General features: G+C 39.4%; 1 protein-coding gene across 1 annotated transcript in view; it reads right to left on the bottom strand.

The window, feature by feature from the left end:
• Aff3 (ALF transcription elongation factor 3) overlaps positions 1-14,429 on the bottom strand; it is a 494,906-nt gene that overhangs the window by 126,221 nt on the left and 354,256 nt on the right. The gene's annotated exons all lie outside the window — the stretch shown is intronic.

Raw genomic sequence — 14,429 nt, forward strand, 5'->3', positions numbered from 1 at the left:
CAACCAGCAAAAACCCTTGTTCCTTCCTATTATGATTTATACTCTCTCTACAACAAAATTAGAAATAAGGGCAAAATAGTTTCTGCCGGGTATTGAGGGGATGGGGGGGGAGAGGGAAGGGGCAGAGTGGGTGGTAAGGGAGGGGGGAGAAATGACCCAAGCCTTGTATGCACATATGAATAATGAAATTAAAAAAAGAGAGAGAAAAGTAGGATTTAAAAACAAGTAGAGATGAGTATTAACTGTGACTAAAGTCAGTATTAATAGTAACAAACATTATTATCCAAAATGGGTAACTTTAAATGTGCTTCTGCAAGAAAAATCTCTTTTTGCATTGTATGTTTTGCAGTGCATGTTTTAGTCAGATTCTTGTAAATCAATTTTCTCTCTACACCCAGGTATTGCAAAAACTGGATATGCCCAAATGTAATTTTCATATGGAAGTAGTTTTTATACTATTAGGATTTAAAAAAATCTACCATCACCATTTACAGGAATTCTATCTTTTCTATTACAGAAAAATTCATATATTTTAGACATCAAGGTGATTTCAAACAAAGAAAAGTGAAAGAATCAATAAGTATTAAAGAAATGGCATTGCCTCCACACCCTGTAATTTTTGTCTTAGGTTGATTTCTGGTTCCATCATAACAGGGAAATGGGGTGAAAGAACACATTTAGTACACAAGACCCTGGGTTCAAGCCTCAGTGCCTGCCTCCCCCTCCTCCAAAAGGAAAAAAAGAACATGGAAATGGTTAATGTTCCCGTGCATGACTCTTTATCTTGTGATTCAAAGTCTTTTTTATCTTTTCCTATTATCAAAATAGTAATGTCAGTAAACTTTTTTTTTAAGGAATAAAAATTTATGACAGTGATTTTGGTTCTTTATTTATACAGGCTGTAAACAAGAAAAGTACCCAGGGCACCTCCTTTATTTTTCACTGTATCCTATTTCTAATGTTGAGGTATCCTACATGAAATCCAGAATTTTCATCATTAAATACACACCTTTCATTCCTTAAGGATTTGTTACAACTTTCTAGTCAAGAAGTTATGGATGGCTCTTTTAGACTTCATAAAAGAGTTTATGAACTCAAGGTCAAATTCTAGCTGAAGGGAAGACACATTTGGGCACTATTGGCCCACTAACTGGACCAGGTATAAAGCAGGGCCACATTTGGTGTGAGCCATGAGCAGTAAGTCACAGTGGCAGCCAGAGGAATTAAGTACTCTGGGCATGACAGAGGGGTGGTGGTGGCTGAGGGGCTCTTAAAAACAGGGATGGCTGGTGTCACTATGAAATTGTTTGCAGTGCTTTCTTGCATGTCCATTCTCTGCCCACCCCCATACTAAACAGTTCTCTAGAACAGCTTTGTCTAATAGAAATATACTATGAACAGTCTATTCACTTTTAAATTCTCTAGTAGGTATGTTAAGAAAGTAAAAACCATCACAATATTAATTTTAGTAATATAGCCAGTGCTCTGTGTCCATAGGTTCCACACCTGAAGATTCACTAACCACAGAGAAAATATTAGAAAAATTCATCTTAAATGAACATGCACAGGTTTTTTTCTTGTCATTATTCCCGGCACAGTACAGCACACCAGCTATTTATATAGCCTCTAGGTAGTAATCTAGAGATGATCTGAAGTATATAGAAGGACGTGCGTAAGTTACATGCAAATACTGAACCACTTTATGTAAAGGACTTGAGCATCTGTAGATTCTGGTATCCATGCATGGTTCTTGGAACCAATCCCCCATAGATATCGACGGACAACTGCATATTTTATTTAACCCAAATATACCATGAACACTGTCATTTTAACATGTAATAAAAAGTTATCAACAGTACTGCTTATATATATTTTATTCTGTATGAAGTGTTTGAAGCCTTCTGTGTACTTTATACTTACAGTCCATCTCAGTTCAGCCTCTCTGCATTCAACTGCTCAATAGCCACCTGTGTTTAGAGATCCTGGCCTGAGCAACACAGCTCAGGTATCCCTAGCTGAGCCAGTCCTTCCTATCCTAGGTGGCTCAGATCCCACTCTGAGCTCTTCTCTAGGTGAGTCTCCCAGGGTGGAACACTAACACCCTTAGCACCTTCAGTTGCTGACAGATTGGTTCATTTAATTGATTAGCTTCCTAACAACCAGGGGTCTTGTGCCAGGGATCTACATCTACGAGCATAAACACATCTTCTTAATCAATCTCTTGAGATAGCCAGGCAGTGTGCTCTTAAACTGCAAGGGAAAAAAAAACCCTGGGAAATTTCTTTTTGATTTCATGTACATGCTAACAGTCACCAACCATCCTGTGAGGCTGCCACAGAGATGCAGGAGGTGGAGCCACCCTGCCCCCACTTGTTTTAATTGTAAATGAAATGTTCATAATGTATAGTCCCAACAACCTTAATAAACAGGGGGTTTCTTAAACTAAAACACAGTACCTCATTTTCACTTTCTTTATTGGTAAGATATGGGATTTCATTAGTAACTCTGAGAATTCACAGGTACTTATAAGCACTTTAATGCCATAAAAAGAGGGAGGTCATAAAGACATCAAAATAAAGTATCCGTGAAAGTAAACCGATCAACCACAGAGTTGTTTTTCCTAGCCAGAAAACTCTCCAGAATCTGTGAAAAGATTACTTAGAGGGGGACCACAAACCACCCCAACAGGGGGGCTCTTAGTAAATACTGGCCATTCACCCCTCACAGCCTGACAGCTTCAGACAACAGGCAGCTGTTCAAACCCATCCAGACAAAATTGATTATTTTTCTGGTGAGGGATGCAGATAAAATTTTCAAATGAATTGCCTGAGAAGTCAGTTTGACATAATATCCCATAAAAATCTTTGTGGCTTGGAGGAATTGCAGAAAATTTCATTAACACACAGCTCAATTCCCCTCCAACTCCTCACAACTTTGTGATTGTTACAGCATCCACACTCGGGTGATTTACACACAGGAGGCTGAGCTCATTGCATCTTAGCAGAATAGGATGCAATTTTAGGGCGTCTAAAGGCATTGCATTAAATATATGCAAAAGATCTAATCCAGGGTGTGCCCCAGCAACTTAGGTATATCTTTCCACAAAGGAAGAGAATCAAGTGCTTCTTACTGTAGTGTATGGCTCTTTCTTCTTTTCACACTAGGTATGTGGTTGCTGGAAGATCAGAACTTAGAGTCATGAAAACTCAGCACATCATACACACAGCGTATGATTTCTAACTATGTCATGATGAAATTCCTGCTGCCTCCAGGGCCAGAACAACTGTGAGTTAGTTCCCTTTGCTTTCTGCTGCACTACCCATTTCTTCCGAGGGATTGAAGACCTTGTCAGGCCCAGAAGTTTGGAAGGCAACAGGTGTCTTGATTCAACTTCTCCTCCCACCCCAACGGCTTTACTCCAGGAAAAAAAAGTCTCCTTGGCTCTTGATTCACAGACACTAGAGGAAGTAGAAGTTAGTGAGTGCACATTTCACAAAAGTTAGGATCAAGCTGAAGCACATTTTAGAATTTTAAGTGTCATGTGGAGTCTTGTCACCTACTCAGCTGGGGGGCATTGCAGTTAGATGAGATGACCTTCCTGCCTATCTTCTGCCCTGGGTGGTGTGTGTGTGTGTGTGTGTGTGTGTGTGTGTGGTCATGTGCATATGGCTGAATGGTTTCTAACCCAAAGACCATTGTTATGACCCCAGTGGTTTTGCAGAGAAAGAAAAATAATGGCTGTTTTGGGGTTATGGTGCAAATGTAGAAAGGAAGAGCAATTTGTAAAATACTGAATTAGGTTTCTGTGCATACTGTACATACATCTATTATTAATACTAATTCTTTACTTTAATAGGCAAGATATGGCTGGGCACCGATGGCTCTCACCTTAATCCTAGTTACTCAGGAAGCAGAGATCAGTACGACTGCGGTTTGAAGCCAGCCCCAGATAAATAGTTCGTGAGACCCTATCTTGAAAAAAATTTATCACAAAAAAAAAAGGGTGGCAGTCGTTCAAGTGGTAAGAGCCCCTGCCTAGCAAATATGAGGCCCTGAATTCAAATCCCAGTGCTGTCAAAAGTAAAGAAATAAATAGTAGGGCATTCTGCTGTTATAGAAAAGCCCTGGGGATCAGAACAAGAAGAGAATAGGTACTGGTGAAGACTCAGCTTCTGAGAACACCTTTTAGAATGTGACAGCTCTGGCAGTTGTTCAAAGTTGATAATCAGTGGACCTGAGTTCTTATCATAATTCTGATGTTAACTGCAGAGCCATATACTTCCTTTTAGTTTCTTTACAATGAGAAAATTAAAGTCAGTTTCACCTTCTTCACAGGCTTTCATTAATGACAACATAATATAATAGAATTGAAAGAGCTTTCAAAAGCATCATTTGTGAACATAAATAAGTAGTAAACAAACACCTGACTTTGAATTTGCATGCTGTCAATAAATTAATCATCACTGTCACCTACTCAGCTAAAGGGCATTGCAGGTAGATGTGATGACCTGTATCATAAGGTCTCAACAATAATGCTCTATGATGTTTATATGGTCTTTTTTTTCTCTAAAACCTTCCTATATATTCCACAGGCTGTTTGAAAAACAATTTCAAGTGTGCATCTACCTCATCTATAGACTTGGGCAATGCTGAGTGCTCTGTTGTTCCTAAACTTAACCCTAATTCCAAGAATTGGACCATCTCTATACTTCTTCCCAGCTTGAGAACTCCAGTCTCATCTATGCAACAAAAATCTCTATCCAACCATCATCTCTTGGTCTTTCTTTGGACTACTGTTTTAGCAGCTGATTTGAGTTTTTTAAGGTCCATTCTTCCATCCCCAAGATAGTTACCCACTTTCCAATGCACTAATGAGGGCAAACAGGGGCCACGCTGGTGTCTGTAGAGTGCTGACTATCCAAGACTGCCTGATTCATGTCTTGGACTACCCAGCATTAGGGTGCTGGGGTGTTGTCACCATAACATTTGCAGGATTTGGAAATTCTACCTCAAGCCTGACTCCAGGGTGTTGATTCTGGCCAAAAACCATTGCAAAATATCCAAGCACTTTGACTCCCTCTGGCAATCTGACATTCTGGGGCATATGATGAAGAGACAGTGGAAAACTTCAATATCGGTACATGCTACCAATGATTTTTATTCATTTACGTGCCTGATCGTTTATATATTTACCCACAATTTCTAAGGCTCCCAGAGATTAGAGTTAGCACTTACCTGCCAAGGGGCATTGTTTCATGGTACTGACTGACTCACATGAGTAGCCAGTAAGTAGCAACTTTTAGGGATAAGCTTAATTTTGGTTTTATATTTTAGAGAAACCTGATGATATATTTTTATTAGGTGATAATTTACTATTGTTTAATAAAAAGAAACATAAATGTAACAAATGTTATCTTTAATTGGTACTAAAAACTATAAAAATAGGATTACTCTTTTAGCTTTATTCTTCTGATGTTAGTATTTAATTTAAATAGAAAAAATTGGAAAGTTTCCTGGAAGAAAAATTTATTATATCATCAAAAATATTTCAAAATTTGATAAATAGAGATTTTTAAAACTCCAATGTCTTCACCCACTTAGACTGCCAGTTCCACAAAGCAACAGACCTGACAAACATTTCCTGTGAAGAAGACATTTAAATGATGCAATAATTTTGGATATTAATAATATGATGTAAAGGTCTCACATGAATCAACACTGGCTATTCATACTCTCTGGGTTTTCCTATAAATACAAAGAAACCTGTATTCAGGTGTTCAAAGCTATACTTCAGCTATACCCCATCTTCAGCCCTGCCACCTATCGCTTCCCCTGGTTTCTGATGAGTGTCCTTTGGTTATTTGGGTCAGTTCAATTTGCTGGGCTACCAAGTCATGGACAGGAAATGGAAATGCAGGAAGAGGTGTCATGTGACTTACATAAACACAGGAATTTAGTAATAGCACTGAGATCCTTGGTGTGAAATGACCTGTCACCTGGCTTGAGAAAAGAAGGGAAACCAAGTATCTTATCTTCGATTGCACTTCATGATCTTTCCCTAAACCTGCATTCATCATCAAGTCAGTTTTTAGGGGAAAATAATCTCTTGAAGAATTTATAGGATATTAAATTTGGATCTCAGATCACAGTGTCCACAGAGGTGGGTGACAAAGGCAGTCTTCCCTCAGCTTGGGTTCAGATTTATAGGGAACTCTGCTCTCTACTCTTCATCACTCACACACATGTGGAAAACAGAATCATGGCCATAGAAAGTGGGACTTTTCATCCATGATGGTGGCCGATCTTTGTGGGGTCACTTTTTGGGGTATCACAATGCCTCATTTCTATTCTATAACTATAGATGGCTGCTGTGTATACCTTGTTTATGGGCAACTGTTGAAATAGACTCACCAGGATAAGCATGGTTCTAACTGGACCCATTCTGTAGTCATCATGGGCTTCCTAAGACATGGGAACCTTCTGGAGTCCCCTTGTGGACTTGGGTTTCCACTTGGAGCTACTGCTCACTGTTTGGCATGGCAGTGGCTAGCTTTTGCAGGTAACTTTCATGATGTTTTAGTCAGTATGTGCCCTGCATACTTGGCAGGTGAGAAGGACTCCATGGTGCACCATCCAGCAGTGTGACTTGCTTCAAAGCATCTCTCTCTTACTGCCTCTTCTTTGGTGCTTCAAATCTCTACATTCACATTCCCTGTTTTTTGGGTTAAGGCACTCATTCAAACCTTCAGTTAAGATACAAAGGGCAGGGAGATGAAGGTAGGGAGAAAAAGTGGATTATTATTATTGCTGTTGTAATAAGTGTTGAACCTGGGGACTGGTGTATGCTATGTAATCATATACCACTTGAGTCACATCTCCACAACTTTTTGCTCTGGTTATTTGAGATAGGGTCTCACTTTTTTTCCCAGGCCAGTTTGGACTGCAATTCTCTTATTTTATGCTTTCCACCATAGCTGAGATGACAGGCATGTGCCACCAATTGCAGGTACTGGTTGATACGGAGTTGGCAAGCTGGGCAAAGGCAGAATATGTTGAAGGTCTGGAAAATGACGTGAACATGTGGATGTGGGAGTTCACACAGACAGGGGTAGGATAGGTTAGTGTAAGATTTGCTAAGTGCTGTAGTGCAGTTTTAGTTCAGGCCACAAGTGACAGAGTGAACCAAAGGGAGGTATGGTCTTGCAGACAGAAAGCCAAGGACCTGCCAATGGCCAGGAAGCCGAAAGAAAAGAAAGTGTCTCTATTACCTAGTGATTCCCACTGATGACTGAAACCCTGGGCCACTGGAAAACTATTATATTCTCATCAAGTGTTTTGATTATTATACAGATTAAGACAAGAAGAAAACATACAGAAATAGAATAGCTGCTTCTCTAGGGATGAAGCAGCTTTACCCAGCCTCTGCCAAAGTCAATGTTTTTTTTTTTGTTTGTTTGTTTGCTTGTTTGGGGAGCTGGGTGTTGAGCACAGGGCCTCACACATGCTAAGCACGAGGTCTATTACTGAGGTACACCCCCAGCACAAAGTGTTCATCTTTCATGAACTGTAGTACAATGTCAAAACCAGGAAATGGATATTGGAGTGATCCACAGAGCTTATTCAGATTCCACCTGTGATATGCGGGCTGTGTGTGTGTGTGTGTGTGTGTGTGTGTGTGTGTGTGTTGTCACAGGCAATTTTATCACATGCAACAATCTGCCACAATCAAGACGTAAACATCATCTCCATGAGGTCTTTTCAGCTGTTCCTTGATAGCCACTCCTCTAACCCATCCCTAACTACTGGTCCCCCATCCCTACTCTGTTCTCCATCTCTGTACTTCCATTTTTCCACAGGTGTTACGTACATGGAGTTTTTTCCACTCAGTATAAATCACCGAGCCTCATCCAGGTTGTTGTAGGTATCAAAAGTTCATACTTTTTGCTGCTGACATTCAGCAAGCTTCCAGTTTTTGGTTATTACAAAGATTCATGCTATGAATCTCCATGTACAAACTGTACGAAAATAAATTTTTATTTCTTTGGGATGTATGCCCAAGAGTCTGACTTTTTAGCTATGAAAGCAATGCTAGGGTGTTGGAGTTCTTTACGTATTCTAGGGACATGGTCATGTGTTGGCTTATAAACATTTTCAACTAGTCTGTAATTTCCCATGGCATCCTCTTAGCAGGTCTTTTATAGAGCAAGGGTTTTTCATTTCTTAAAGTTCAATTCATCATTTTTTTTGCCTTGTTCTAGGTTTCAAAGAATTTTTCCTGTTTTGTATTGGTTTCTATTGCTGTTGAATGAAATTATGCAAATCTAGTGTCTTAAAAGAAAACAAACTTATCTACCTTTCTGAAGCTCAGAAGTCCAAAATCAGTCTCCATGGGCTAAAATTAGGGTGTCACAGTGATGTGTTACTTCTGGAGACTCAAGGAGAGATTCCGTGCCTTTTCCAACTTTAGAGGTTCCCCCATTCTTTGCCCAGGGCCTCCCTTCTTATTTAATTAATTAAATTTATTTTTCGATACTGGGGTTTGAACACAGGGTCTTGCCCTTGCTAGGCAGGTACTCTACTAATTAAGCCATGCCAACGGTCTTTTTTGTGCTATAGTTATTTTTTTTAGATAAGGACTCATGCTTTTTCCCCCAGGGCTGGCCTTGGACCTTGATCCTTCTACCTATTTCTCCTGAACAGCTGGGATAACAGGAATGAACCACCACAACTGACCACTTGTTTGTTGAGATGGGGCCTTGCTGACTTGAACCATGATCCTCCCAATCTTTGCTTCCAGATTAGCTTGGATTATAGATGTAAACCACTATGCTCAGCCTGCTCCCTCCATATTCAAAGCTAGCAGTGTAGCATCGTCAAGCCTCTTAATGTCTGTGCATTGCTCCTTTTGTGATATAAGGTAACATCTCCTTACATGTGGACATTCTTTGGGGATTATTATTATATCACAGCTTTTCTCCCTCTAAGCTTTATAATTTTGTTTTATATTTAAGTCCATGATACATTTTGAAGTCCTCTTTTTTTTTTTTCCTTTTCAGTACTGGGGACTGAACTCACAGCCTCACACTCTACCACTTGTGCCATTCCCCTAAGTCCTTTTAGCTTACTAAGTAAAGGTCCCGAGTTTTTTCCTGGGTTGGCCATGGACCGTCATTCTCCTACCTCTGCCTCCTGAGTATCTGCAATTATGGGCATGTGCCACCATACTCAGTTTGTTTTGTTTTTGAGATAGGATCTTGCTAACTTTTGCCTGAACTTGTCTTAAACAGTGATCCTTGCATCCCCACCTCCTGAGCAGTTGAGCTAATTTTTATGTAAGGCATGAAATTTAGATCGAATCTCTCTTTCTCTGACCCTCTCCCCCTGCGATATTTACTCCAGCGATATTTATTCAAAACGCTATTGCTTTAAATCCACTCTATCAATCTTCTTTTCATCAGTGTATTTAGATCACTTACTTTATTAGTGATTATTGATATGTTAAGACTCAAGTTTGCCATTTTGTTTTTTGCTTTCTATTTTTTCCTTTTGCTTCTTATTCCTCTGTTTTTGTTTTCTTGCTTTGCTTTCATGTAGGTTGCCTGAACATCCTGTAGGGTTCTGTTGTGATTTATTTACGATGTGCTGAGTATTTTGCTTTGTACAGTTTTCTCAGGGGCTGCTCTGAGTTTGGCCATATACACGTGACTCATTGCAGCTTCTTGGTGTTGATGTTTTACTGCTTTGAGAAGTATACACCTTGTCTCCAGTTAGCTCCCTCCATCCTCTCTACTTTTTAAATACAATTGGTTTAAGTATGTCCTCTACATGCATTGACTGTCACATCAGATGGTTTTATGAGTTTTGTTTCACCATAAAATACAACTAATGAAACTCATGAAATAAAGGACAGCCTTACATGCTTACTTCTATTTTTTCATCCTGTTTTTCCTTTTCAAAAGTCCAGTTTTGTTGGGTTATTTTCCATTTTGTTCTGGTGGAGTGCTTCCCTTAGCCTCTCCTTAAGGGTAGCTCTACTAGAGACATATTCTCTTTGCTTTCCTGCACCCATGCTGGAGAGCTGTACAACTCCTGGATGAGAGCCAGTACACATCCCAGCGATGCTCTGTAGACACCAGCGTGCACCTCCTCAACTCCCGCCATCCTGTTAATGCTGGTTAGACACCAGCTGGCCAGGTCCAGGCTAAGCAACCCTTGGCTACCTCTGGTTTGGGGCCTATGGGGTTGCAAGGTGTAGCCAGGAAGAGGAAATTAGAGTTGAGCCCTATACTTGGGAGAGAAACAGAGTCCACGGGAGATGAATCAAGGTGAGGAAAGGTGTGAAAACTGTCTTCAACAGCTCAGCTGGGATCAGAATGGAGTTTTAGATGTTGAATCTAAAATATGTGGGCTCTTGAACTTCTGGTGTGACCTTGAGGCCTCAGAGCCATTTCTGTATCCAGTAATACTCCATACTCAGACACTAAGCCTGCAGACGCCCATGTGACATATCCTACATGCCATGGATCACAAGAGTATCACCATCTACTATGGATCAGATCTCAGATGTATGACAAAAGGCTTTAAACACCAGGTCAACATCAAAATATAGTCTCATATTTTAGTTGTAGTGGGATAAATGAAGTGCTGGATCTGGGAAGGTGTGGATTCCACTATGGAGAGCCATGCTACTGTCAGGATTTGGTTTCTATTGTACCTCTGAATTTTGGAAACTAAAACCAACAAGTAGATATGACTTCATTTCTTGCCCTTTATTTGCTTTTCTAACCCTGGGTGCTGTGGCTAGTGAATTACAATATGCAGTTCTGGATCCTGAGATGGGTTATGTTTCTAGGTCAGTGTGTTAATACCTAGTTAACTCACATCTCAAAATGTTCAGGTAATAACAGAGGTGAATTTCCATTCTGTAGGGATTTTATGGCTATCATATGTTTGTTACTGACAGAGTTGGCTCTCTGTATCTGTGGATTCAACCAACTGTAGAAGGAAAATATTTTTAAATTGCATATGTACTGAACATGTACATATTTTTGCTGTTGCTACTCTCTGAACACTATAGCATAACAACTATTTACATAGCATTTACACTGTATTAAGTATTACAAGTCATGTAGAGGTGGTTCAAGGTATGCTGGAGCAGAAAAATAGTGACCAAAGATTGTACCCTGGTAAGAATGCCAAGATAACGTAGTAAGATGGCAGCCAAGGAACTGATGGTTTGAGGAGGACATGGTGAAGGTGTGAAGAGATCACATGTTGCAAAAAAAAAAAAAAAAGATCAAAGAAGTTGAGGACCAGGAAGACTGAATGGTTTGGCCCAGTGAGAAATAAGCATGAGGCTCACCAAGTACAGATGCTAGAAACTAGGTATAGTGGACAGTGGATAAGAAAGGAGAGCTGGTGAAAGACTGAATAACTGAAAGAGAAAGAAAGCTCAGGACAGTGTTCTGCCTTCTCCATGGCTTTGTTTCCTAAATTTCAGTTACTCATGGTCAATCAAGGCTCAAAAATATTAAGTGGATAAAAACAAACACCATGGAAGTCCAGAAAATCATCAGAGACTACTTTGAGAACCTATATTCAAATAAATTTGAAAATCTTAAAAGAAATGGACAGATTTCTAGATACATATGACCATCCAGAACTGAACCAAGAGGAAATTAATCACCTGAATAGATCTATAACACAAGATGAAATTGAAGCAGCAATCAAGAGTCTCCCCCCCAAAAAAAGTCCAGGACCTGATGGATTCTCTGCTGACCTTTAAAGAAGAACTGATACCAACCCTCCTTAAACTGTTCCATGAAATAGAAAGGGAAGGAAAACTGCCAAACACATTTTATGAAGCCAGTATTACACTTATCCCAAAACCAGGCAAAGACACCTCCAAAAAGGAGAACTATAGGCCAATCTCCTTAATGAACATTGACACAAAAATCCTCAATAAAATAATGGCAAACCGAATTCAACAACATATCAAAAAGATTATTCACCAAGTAGGCTTCATCCCAGGGATGCAGGGGTGGTTCAATATACGAAAATCAATAAACGTAATAAACCACATTAACAGAAGCAAAGACAAAAACCACTTGGTCATCTCAATAGATGCAGAAAAAGCCTTTGATAAGATCCAATACCCTTTCATGATAAAAGCTCTAAGAAAACTAAGAATAGAAGGAAAGTACCTCAACATTATAAAAGCTATATATGACAAACCTACAGCCAGCATTATACTTAACGGAGAAAAACTGAAACCATTCCCTCTAAAATCAGGAACCAGATAAGGATGCCCGCTATCTCCACTCCTATTCAACATAGTACTGGAATTCCTAGCCAGAGCAATTAGGCAAGAAGAAGGAATAAAAGGAATACAAATAGGTAAAGAAACTGTCAAAATATCCCTATTTGCAGACGACATGATCTTATACCTTAAAGACCCAAAAAACTACTCAGAAGCTTCTAGACATCATCAATAGCTATAGTAAGGTAGCAGGATATAAAATCAACATAGAAAAATCATTAGCATTTCTATACATTAACAATGAGCAAACTGAAAAAGAATGTATGAAAACAATTCCATTTACAATAGCCTCAAAAAAAATCAAATACCTAGGTGTAAACCTAACAAAAGATGTGAAAGACCTCTCCAAGGAAAACTATACACTTCTGAAGAAAGAGATTGAGGAAGGCTATAGAAAGTGGAGAGATCTCCCATGCTCATGGATTGGTAGAATCAACATAGTAAAAATGTCAATACTCCCCAAAGTAATCTACATGTTTAATGCAATTCCCATCAAAATTCCAATGACATTCATTAAAGAGATCGAAAAATCTACCATGAAATTTACATGGAAACACAGGAAGCCACAAATAGCCAAGGCAATACTCAGTCAAAAGAACAATGCAGGAGGTATCACAATACCTGACTTCAAACTATATTACAAAGCAATAACAATAAAAACAGCATGGGACTGGCACAAAAACAGACATGAAGACCAGTGGAACAGAATAGAGGACCCAGATATGAAGCCACACAACTATAACCAACTTGTCTTTGACAAAGGAGCTAAAAATATACGATGGAGAAATAGCAGCCTCTTCAACAAAAACTGCTGGGAAAACTGGTTAGCAGTCTGCAAAAAACTGAAACTAGATCCATGTATATCACCCTATACCAAGATTAACTCAAAATGGATCAAGGATCTTAATATCAGACCACAAACTCTAAAGTTGATACAGGAAAGAGTAGGAAATACTCTGGAGTTAGTAGGTATAGGTAAGAACTTTCTCAATGGAACCCCAGCAGCACAAAGCAACTAAGAGATAGCATAGATAAATGGGACCTCATAAAACTAAAAAGCTTCTGTTCATCAAAAGAAATGGTCTCTAAACTGAAGAGAACATCCACAGAGTGGGAGAAAATATTTGCCAGCTATACATCAGACAAAGGACTGATAACCAGAATATATAGGGAACTTAAAAAACTAAATTCTCCCATAACTAATGAACCAGTAAAGAAATGGGCAAGTGAACTAAACAGAACTTTCTCAAAAGAAGAAATTCAAATGGCCAGAAAACACATGAAAAAATGCTCACCATCTCTAGCAATAAAGGAAATGCAAATTAAAACCACACTAAGATTCCACCTCACCCCTGTTAGAATAGCCATCATCAGCGACACCACTAACAACAGGTGTTGGCAAGGATGTGGGGAAAAAGGAACCCTCTTACACTGTTGGTGGGAATGTAAACTAGTACAAACACTCTGGAAAAAAATTTGGAAGCTACTTCAAAAGCTAGACATTGATCTACCATTTGATCCAGCAATACCACTCTTGGGGATATACCCAACAGACTGTGACACAGGTTACTCCAGAGGCACCTGCACACCCATGTTTATTGCAGCACTATTCACAATAGCCAAGTTAGGGAAATAGTCAAGATGCCCCACCACTGACGAATGGATTAAGAAAGTGTGGTGTCTATACACAATGGAATTTTATGCAGCCATGAAGAAGAACGAAATGTTATCATTCGCTGGTAAATGGATGGAATTGGAGAACATCATTCTGAGTGAGGTTAGCCTGGCCCAAAAGACCAAAAATTGTATGTTCTCCCTCATATGTGGACATTAGATCAAGGGCAAACACAACAAGGGGATTGGACTTTGAGCACATGATAAAAGCTTTAGCAACAAGGGTGGGGTGAGGATAGGTAAGACACCTAAAAAATTAGTTAGCATTTGTTGCCCTTAACGCAGAGAAACTAAAGCAGATACCTTAAAAGCAACTGAGGCCAATAGGAAAAGGGGACCAGGAACTAGAGAAAAGGTTAGATCAAAAAGAATTAACCTAGAAGGTAACACCCACGCACAGGAAATTAATGTGAGTCAATGCCCTGTATAGCTATCC

The sequence above is a fragment of the Castor canadensis genome, chromosome 12 (genome assembly GCF_047511655.1).
Source record: "Castor canadensis chromosome 12, mCasCan1.hap1v2, whole genome shotgun sequence".
Lineage (NCBI taxonomy): Eukaryota > Metazoa > Chordata > Mammalia > Rodentia > Castoridae > Castor > Castor canadensis.